Below are 10,245 nucleotides of genomic sequence, written 5' to 3'. Positions count from 1 at the left end.
TCAGTCATATCGTTATTCTAAACATTGTATATTTATATTTATAGGTTAAAAAGACTTTGAACTACTTTATACAATACAGTATAAATTATCTTAATTATATTCAGTAATATTTAATAAAAACTAAATTGCAATAATCAATTTTTTTTCATAAAATTGGTCTGTTCGATTTATAAAACTTTAGAAACTTTAAAATTAAATGTTTACGTTTATTTAACGTTGCGATTTTATTCTGATTAGATTTAGGATTCTGCTATATTTTTATTCAAATTGCCACTTGAAACTAATTTTAAGTAAAAATCACAATACAATGTTTACCAATTATTGAAAAATTAATTTATATTATATGATATAAAAACAAAATAAGCTAACTCAAACATTAGTGCTCAATGTTTATATTTATTTAAGGTTGTGCCTTTATCCTGATTAGATTTGGTTTTTACTATTATTCCATTTAGGATTCCACTTAGAACTTAGCGAAAATCACACTGAACCTTTAATAAACCGTTTCACAACTATAAACAACTGATTTTTTAATTTTTTTTATAATAAATGAGAACAAACTACACACTACTTTAAGAATGTCACGATGTGTACAGAGAGACATCGACGCGCATCTTATCATTCGACCTTATCTGTTGACGCATGCATCTATAGACTATTTGATTAAGAATGCTATGTTTTGGTAAAAAAATGATTTCAAATCTAGATACGTGGATCACCAGCTTATAATAAAAGTCAAGTACTTTCTTCAATGATAAACCTACCAGAAGGTCAATATGCAAGATTATAAAACAAGGTTAACATTAGAAAGACTGACTTTCCATTCCAAATACCTTTCTGTTAATTATCTAAAAAAAAATCCTAGCCAATACTCGATCTAAGCCCAAAAGATCAGTTTTGTAATGTAATCATATTGTAATTTATCTATCAAATCAACAAAAAATCAGAGACAAACTTAACAGTCATCAAAATTTCCTAGCAGTCATCCAATTCTTTATTAACAGAAGTCTACAATAGAAAATCACCACTCGATCTAAGCCAACATTTATATTTTATTAGAACAATTTTCTTAATCAATCTTTATTTCTTTAATTGAAAGAATACCTTATAATTTTGTACTACAATCATTAGAATATCGTGATAATTCATCGAGTTGAGTTGATTTTTTAACATGACATAAATTTAATACAATAAATTTAATTTTAACATACATAAAGTCTTAATAAAATTTAAGACTTTTGCACAACAAACAATTGTGAATTATCAAATTTGCTAAATGTCCTTAACTGAAGAGTTATAAATGAACTTTTTAAAAAGACTTTTAACTAATTATTACTCTTACTCAATTGCATTAATTTATTTAAAGTAAAAGTAATACTCGTAATTTCTAGTCATTTTCATTTATATACATAGTATTTTTTTTGTTATATTTAATAGGTGTTCATTAAGGACAGTTGTAAATTATCTGCTCAATAAGGAAATCTATTTAATCGTTAAACAATACAGCTTCGAGTATAGCATCAAAGATCTCATTATAAAGTATATCGAAATCTGTAAATATCCAAGTTTATTATTTTCAGAATATAATTATATTAGACAATGTATATAATTACACATAACAACATTCCTGAATACTATTTAGTATTTTCCAATACATAAAGACGAAAGATACATGGTATCTTAGAATTTTCCAAAATGTATACATGGATCAGTAATTTTATTAACATCTTATATAGCAATCACTTCTACATTTTTGCAAATCATTCTCCTTCAATAAGGTTTTATATTTATTGCATGTCTTTTCATTGGATTTTTCTCTAATATAGTTTGTGTGTTGATTGCAATTGAAAGTCATCGGGTTACATTTCAATATTATATTTGTATACTATAGCAATTTTGAATCACTATATTGTGAATGTGAAAATTATGCAGCAATATATAGGAAATACATATTATTATAAAGTATCCCAGTAACTTCGGCTTATGAATAAATATTTATATTTAAATGTTCACGTTGAACAATAAATCATCACAAAAGTTTAACTCTTTCTAATGTATTTCCATCTTTTTTTTTCAAATTATGTTCAGAGAGACAGGATGGAAATAAATAACATTTTTATGTACATAACCATATATAAGCTATTAATTCAAATTATATATGTTTATATAAAAAATGAAATGATTCTAACATGAAGTGGACATGGGTCACAAAGAATCATAAGGTGAATGAGGGACCTTCTACGAAATTGATGATATTTACATATTATAGATATAAAATTATATAAAAATGATACTAAACTTAAATCAAATATATATTTAAACATTACACTCTAAAATAACAAAGGACAAATTTTAAATGCATCCATATAAATGTGATAAATGAAAGAAATAATGTAAATGACTTACCTTAAAAAATTAATTTATTTGAAATAAATTCGTCTTGTAATTATTTATCACAAATGCCAAGTGCAGCATTGGTTTTTAATCCAAATTCTTTATATCAAAACTAAATAAAATCAATGCAAAATTTTCTGACTGTACCACTGATTTAATATCACATGTGATTCTTATCCTTAATTATTAAGTTACTGAATTATCAAATTAGAATTACTTAAAATACTACATTAAGCTGATGTAGCAAACAATTGTCCTAAATTAATATTTTTAGTTAATATAATAAATACATTTTGTAAGTACTATAATTTGACAGTAGTCTGACATTGACAACTCGGAGGCCAATAACTTCAACTTCATATGGTTCGGATTGTCAGTGCTACCAACAAAATAATAGCACATTAGACGTCAGTTGCTTTACTCTCGTTTAAAATGGCCGCTAATAACAAAGTAGTTTAAATAAGTCTAATTTAAAAAAAATACCTTTTTGTTTATAAAAATTAATTACACACGTTTATTTTTAAATATCTAATATATTTGTGCTCAATGATATGATTTCATTTCATTCCAGGAATCCAACAGGACCTCCGAAGATACCACAGGTAATAACAGCAGATTTTTTATAAAATGACAAATAATAAATAAAAATTACTTTTGTTGGATATTTCCAAGATATATTTGTGCAGAAGTTATTATTATAACTGTTTATTAATCATGCTTATCACAACAGTTATTATAAGAATAAATTTATTCATGTAACTGAAATAACGACATTTACTTCAATAAGAGCGCACAAACTTGACATTACAAATAATATTCAGATACATTTAATGAAAACATATAGATTTGATTAAAATTAGTTATATTATACATTTTTGCTTACAAAATATTAAACATTACTGCTGATTAATAATATTAACAATTACATTAAATTTTTTGCCCTAAATTATATTTTAATTCATATAATATTGACTGTTATAATAATAACAGTTGAATTTGTTGCTAAAATCTTTAAGCAAAAATATTTATAAATAATTCTAAATATGCAGTAAGCGATCTATTTACTTAAATTACTCAAAAAATTACTATTTATGCTTCTTTTCATTTTGAAATGTAGTTGAATAAAAAAATAGAGCCCAGAACTTCAGTAATGATAATTTGTTATCTGTGAGATAAACTCTCATTGTATGAAAAATATATTTATATGCAATTAATTTATATACAGTTTTAAAGTCATCAATAATGGATTTACAAATATAAAGCAAAATTTCTCAAATTGAATATTACAATAACTCATTTTCATTGTATACAAAAATATTTGACTGTAATAAGTGCAGGTACAGTTTTGAACTCAATAATACAGTCTTACAAACCCTATTTTTAATATAAAAAAATTCATTATTATTTTAAATATTATAATTTCATATTGATTCTCAGAATCCAGCACAGAAAACATTTCTCTAAAATAATAATAATATGCATTTTCATTATACATTCTGCAATCCATTAAACTATTTAAACTAAGTGCAACAAAGTACTGAGAGAGATTAATGTAGTAATGAAAAATCGCAAGTTTACATGCATAAAAGCATTTTCTATCATTATAATAAGATTAAACTTGTGCATTATAAACTTTTCTCAAGGAATTAGCAAAAACGATAGTTACTTATATTATAGAAAGATAGACTTATTAAGATTTATGAAGTGCTCTATATGCTTAATGAGCATGCAAATACCCGGCTATGAGATAATATTTAAGTAGGATATTTATAAAAGCTCATTAAAGATTTATGATTTTGCATAAACACGATCGAAATGTGAATCTCATAATAAAAGCAGCAAGATATTGTCAAGTTATTAAAAATTTTACATTCGTAGTTTGTTTCTCCCAATTAATTTATTCCTGATTGTTCTTTAATTGTTCAACGAAAAGCTTGTACTTCGTTTTTGTACTTAAAAGATCTCGTCTTTACCGAAGAAATAAGTTGCAGAGTATATATTATCATTACTTCGTTTTTCCCTCTAATAAAATTTAACTAAAGTGCACTATCAATTACAGCATGTAAGTTTCCACCTAAAGTGTAATTAAGTCAGTATGTTAAAGCACTAAATGAATTCAGTTTTGCTCTTGTTAACAACCGCTAAATACTGCTCAGTATATGTTAAAATTGAGAGCAGCATTTATTATAACGGACAACGATGTCAGCTGCAATTTTGCTGCGGCGACGTTCGCCTTAATAATGGACACATGGACTTGCATTTCGAAATAATGAACTGGTGAACTAGTTGTAAGTAGCATTTTGCCTTAATCAACTTAATAAAATTGAGATTCAGCTTTCTGTGCAAATTGGTATTTCAAATATATAATTTTCGCTTTTCTAAAAAATTATCAATACGGTTTCCAACTGATGTCTTTCAAACATACTTATAATACATGTAATTGTACATTAATTTAATGTGTTTAACACATTTAACGTCATCTGTAACACGTCGACTGTAATCAGTAGCTACCTACGAAACACCAAAGTCCGTACATATGCTTCAGCAAAGATTCTGATTAGAATCGCTCAAGCTACGAAGTTATAAACTTTGATAAATTTTTATCAACCGCTAATCATAGGCTTATATTATTTATGTATGTTATTTCATACTAGGAAATCTGTCGTTATACAAAATTTTATCAAAATCATCGAATTGTGTAAACATTTAATTATGAGAAAACGGCCCTGCTTATCTTTACCAATAACTAAATCAACGCGATTCCCAATCAATATCTTCTGAACAATCTTTGAATTTGTATTGATTCAATTTTTGGGCTAAAACGTGGACGCAAAATTTTACGAATTACATACACACATATATACTTTTCTAAACTTTAGTATCATACAAATCAGAATTTTGAATTGCTTAAAACGTCGAGAGAACATAAAATTATTTAGTCGGATTCTCTGGCAAAAACGTAAAATTCTCCTTAATGAGGAAAGTTAAAAATACATAGATTTAAATAAAGGTATTGTCGACCTTTTTTCATAAATATAAAATCTTAACACTTTTTGCATTTTTGTATTAATAACTTTAAATGATTTGTTTATTAATTTCAAGTAATATGATTTGTGTTCAAACCTTAATCCAGATTATTGCTACAACAGATAAACTTTCAAATGGGCCCTACACTAAAATTTTCTAATTCCTTCAATACTTTACATGAACTAGGAATTTAACTTTTTAATAAACTCTCTTCAAGTAATAGAAAACTAGAAAATAAAAAATATTACATATTACTTAATGATATCTTTAAGAAACATGCTTTTTACAATATCGATGAAAGTTAAGTTATGATTTCTCAAATGCCTTCATACAAAGTTCAATACCTAATTAATATATATTTGATTTGTTAAATAAATTCATTAAAATATAATTGAATAGGTTTTGTATTTTCATTAAATAATTATTTACTGTATGCAACAGATGATAAAATGTATGAACTAAATTTGTGCATATGTATGTTTGTATGTGAGCATAAATATATTATCGAGGTCCATTATATTTATTTATTACTGTATTTAAAAATAAGTAATTTTTTCCTTTTATTTATTGCTATATTAATAAACTAAAAGAAACAAATTCAAACTTTTGGTAAGATTATATCTTGAATTGTTGTTAAACAAAAGAGTTGTAAGTAAAAAACCCATTCTATAAAGAACTTACGCAAGTTCTTCGAGAAATCAAATGATTCATCTTTATTCTGATAAAATTCTGTATCATCTATAGTTTGCTTTTATGTCCCGCATATCATAACTGTTATTTCGTTGAGTTTTTGTAAGTGAAAAGTACTTTTCTACAAGAAAATGCTCGTGAAGTAAATATGATTCATCTAAAGATGAATCACATGGTGGTTTATATAATTCAAACCGCACAGTTTGATAAGCCAATATCCCTTCATTGATCTTTTACTTGATCAATTGAAATTAATCATCAAAACATCTGTGGTTTTGTCAAAATGTGAATTGGTAAATACACAATAAAATCATAACCCCCTAATTATGTTTTTCAAGTGTAACAAAATAAATAAAGGCTTTTATTACACTTATGAGTACCAGGCGTATAATTGTATTTGCACACTCAAGAGCACAACATAATGGTGCAAAACTTACTCGGTGCTAATGACCTTTTATTGATTATTCTTATTTTGCATTTCCAGATAAACAACATCATATATGATTTAAGTTTATGTATCATTATTATTAAAAGATGTTTTACATCGAGCACAGATGTTTATTTGTAATGACATTATAATAAGGCTATTTCACCTCTGAGAATAATTAATTAACAAGTCACAAGTTGGCTTAACAATTTAAGCTGTTATCCATAATATTTATATTTATATAGCTGGTGTTTACTGAAGTTAATTAGTTCATATATAAGTTAATTAATTAATGTATTAAAATTTTTGTCTATTAAAACTTACTTCATATTCGTTCCATTTGTAATTTTGGCATTTTGGTGAACTCGTATCATGCTTTCTATTAAGTTTAATACTATAGGATTCGATCATTCAAAGAAGTCTGCACTATTAGCCAAATTTTATGCAGCTGTTTTATGATAGAATAGATCTTAGTCTTGATTTAACTAAATCAGTAAAAATATTTAATTAATTATAATATTTACAGAAGACATATTAAAAGTTTTTATCACTTACTGTCAGGATAAGATCATCTCTTAATTTAACCACTTTATGGTTGAATCATTTTGAAATTAAGAATTATTTCATGAATGCATCAATAATGTTTTCAATAAATACATGTTATTTCTTCTTTAAATGTTCTGCACTTGTGCAACGTGATCACCTTTGAAGCGGTATTTTCCTAAAGAATTAATCATCAATATAAAATATTCATTTAAACCGCTTTAATTGGTTCTATTTTTTCTTATATTCAATATGTTTTATCCTTTTTTTTTCTTACAAACTGGTACTGTAAATGATGCGAGATTAGAAATAATTAAAACACACACAACTCTAACACAAACTTTAATAATTTAATCTTGCGATGCATTCACATTGACGGTCATACAATAAATGACCCACATGTTTTAACAGCTGTCAAATTGTATTAGGCGCGCAGAAATGTCATATTCCTAGACAATATTAGAACTTAATGTATTCATATTATTCTAAACGGAGCCAACCAATCAAAAAGCAGGACGAATTTACCAAGAAACCAGGACCGTATTTTAAACAACTTTAAATATTTTGAACAAACATGAAAAATATTTTAAAAAGTCTGAATTATTGTGATAATTGTACTTATTATATTATTACTGATATATGTATTATTTTTAAGATTATAACTAACTAATAACAAAATAAATTTTGTTTTGTATTATTTAACAAATAATAACAAAAAAAAATTATATTACTACAAAATTGCCCGGCAAATTCTAGCCAAAACGCGGACAAAAAATAAAGCATCCTTCTGCTAATTATAAAAAAACATTACAATCGGTACAGCAGTTTCTAAGAAAACGTCGACAAGAAGTCCAAACACAGCTCACAAAACTTTGCAATTTGTTATTATATTTTATTATTTGCAATGTTTACACAATAATATTAATGTTAAAATAATATTCCCAACGCCAAAACTGATTATAATATACCTAAATAATGAACTTAATTTTTAATTAAAATAAATATTCAAAATATTTACCCCTAACATTTTAGCAGACGGCCCTGTGCCATATTAGCGCGATGTCAAATTCAAAAATTGTGACTGTTCCCCTGGCAGAATAAATCGATTTTGTATGAAAATGAATTTTGCCGAACATTTTTCGTACTGAAATCAATCCATACTACCAGGGTAGCAGTCACAAATCCGAAAATGTAATAGCGCTAGTATTGCGCAGGGCCGTCTTCTAAAATGTTAGATTTAATTATTTTGAATATTAAATATAGTAAAACAAAAAATGAATGTTTATAAATTAGTAAAAATGACATGTCACAATCCATGATTGTAATTATATGTTTAAAATTGATTAAAAATAATATTTGTATATGGCTATTAATATTGTTTGCCAAAAGCAACCTGAAAAGTTCATTAAAATGCATATATATTTTAAAATAAAAGAATTAAATTAAATTTTTATACATTTATTTATATAATTTCAAAATATTATTAATATAATTAACAACTAATATAACTTTATAATATATAACTTTAAAATATATAATTTTTATAAACTATATTCAATATTAGTTACATATGGGGCCGTTCAAGTATTACGTAAGCACTATAGGGGGGTGAGGGGTATTGATTTGCTTATTTTGGGTGACATTTTGGTGACAGCTTTGCTTACTTTTGCTGCCAAAGGGGGATGGAGAGGTAAATAATTGTACTAAATCTGCTTACGTAACACTTGAACGATCCCTATGACAATTAAATTTTTTTATTATTACATCACAGTCGTTTGCACTAACAGTGCAATTGTTAAATATCTATTAAATACATAATATTATTATTACCATCATATACATTCTTTAAAGATGCACTTAACTTTTAAATTAGGAATTTAAATACATTTTTTCTTGTTTTCATAGAATTATTTCCGAAACAATAGCAAATTTTGAAAGTATGTAATATAAATCAATTATGGATCTTTTAGTTAAATACTGAGAGAGTAAGTCTAACAAGAAAAGTAACAATTTATGACTAAAATTATATATATATATATATATATATATATATATATATTTTTTTTTTTAATTATCTTAAAATACTAAGCTTATTTGTTCGATCAGACATATTCAAAGTTTAAATTTATAAATAATTAAGTTACGATTAGCATGGTATCTACATTTTGCCAGAACATGATGGCACTTTCTTATCTTAACAATATCTATATATTAATTTAATTGAAAATCATAGATTGTATATAATTTTGTTTCACTGTTGTCCCACTTCTTCTCTAAGGAACAAAGAATCCTTTCAACTTTGTACATCATTATAACATTCATGATCACATATTTAATATTCTTCATCCTTTTTCATAGTTCGTTGCCTCTGCAAGCTGTAGATAGACTATTTCAAATCAATTCTATCAATAGATGCTTGCCTAAATGAACTAGGCAGAGAAAAAGGTGTCATTGAGGCCTGTGGAAACTGTGAGAGATCCAGTTAGCGGAAAGTCTGTGTTGGAGGCTGTTCATTGTAAGATTCACAACTCAGAAGTTACTCAGAAGTCAGGAAATCTGAATAGGCATGTTGCTGTGGAATCTCAGAATCTCCTATAATGGACAAAATTCAGATGTAATCATAAATAATAAAATGTAGTATCACTAGCAACAATAATTAAATAATTAGCAATATGTTCATATTAAATTTACACAATGTTAATGGCTATTAATCGAATATTTAGAATTAATGGTTGTTTCTAGTATTCTAATAGTTGAAAGCAATATATTATTTAAAGTACATCAACATCAATTATCAATTCATTGATAATTAAGAATTGTTTTTGTACACCTAGGAAATAATTGTAAGAATAAAGCTGATTCAATAAGAAATTTATCTAGAATCACGTATAGTAAACCATTCAATTTATTCATCTCCTGAATTGTTTTCTGTATCATTTACAGTTTGTTTTTGAATTCTGCGTAACTATACTAATTCATATATTTGACATTTTGTTAGATACTCGTGAGTGAAAAGTGCTTTTGTACAAAATTGGTTTTGTAGAATAAACTATAAGAATTCCTTATTATTTTCAAAGTTATTCAACCAATAGTAATGTGATTAAAACTGAAGTTTAATATACTAGAGTGAGTTGGTTGATTCATTGGAAAATATAAATCGCAGT

The sequence above is a fragment of the Ctenocephalides felis genome, unplaced genomic scaffold (assembly GCF_003426905.1).
Source record: "Ctenocephalides felis isolate EL2017-DRISC unplaced genomic scaffold, ASM342690v1 CF-g0.4_SCAFFOLD_01118, whole genome shotgun sequence".
NCBI lineage: Eukaryota > Metazoa > Arthropoda > Insecta > Siphonaptera > Pulicidae > Ctenocephalides > Ctenocephalides felis.
This window is presented reverse-complemented; position numbering follows the sequence as displayed.